The sequence below is a fragment of the Orycteropus afer genome, unplaced genomic scaffold (genome assembly GCF_000298275.1).
Source record: "Orycteropus afer afer isolate SDZICR_OR568_19922 unplaced genomic scaffold, OryAfe1.0 scaffold00134, whole genome shotgun sequence".
Taxonomy (NCBI): Eukaryota; Metazoa; Chordata; class Mammalia; order Tubulidentata; family Orycteropodidae; genus Orycteropus; species Orycteropus afer.
In genome coordinates this window covers 5,748,059-5,748,606 of record NW_006921721.1, presented here as the reverse complement: position 1 = coordinate 5,748,606, position 548 = coordinate 5,748,059, and the positions used below count along the sequence as shown (strand labels likewise).

At 50.5% G+C, this 548-nt stretch overlaps 1 protein-coding gene across 1 annotated transcript in view; it reads left to right on the top strand.

The window, feature by feature from the left end:
- Positions 1–548, top strand: part of NEK3 (NIMA related kinase 3) — an 86,441-nt gene that overhangs the window by 32,103 nt on the left and 53,790 nt on the right. The window lies entirely within an intron of this gene.

Genomic DNA, 548 nt, shown 5'->3' with positions numbered 1-548 from the left:
GCAAGAGACATACATTGCTGAGTGAGACACCGAGGGACCAGCACTGCTGGGGACAGACTGAGAGAGACTTGGCTGAGAGATGGTGGGCTGGGAGAGAGACTGAGCATTTTTCCTGAACTTGAATTATAGCCTGGTGCTTCCCTAATAAACCCCGTAATGTGTGAGTTCTGTGTGGCCACTGCAGCTAATTATCGAACCCAGGAGAGAGGTGGTGGGTGCTCTGGGAGGAATAGTTGGTGAAAGGGCTGGAGGGAGGCAGCATGTCTGGCCTTGCAGTAATAGGCCTTGGGCTATTGACGGTGATTTTGTCTTCCTCTTGTGGGATTAGAGGAGGTCAGAACATGTGGCCTCCTTGCCGTTTTTGCATTACCTCTCCCCAGTGTCCATCCCTCCATACACTTCTGCCCCCAAGCTGTCTCCCTGGGCATAAGCAGCCCTTCTTTCTCCCATGAATGTTCTCTCCAAGGAGTGTATCTACTTGAGGTAAATGTTTAACTCATATGCCTGTATTTTGTTTGGCTGGAAACCACAGGTGTGGGTTCAATTCC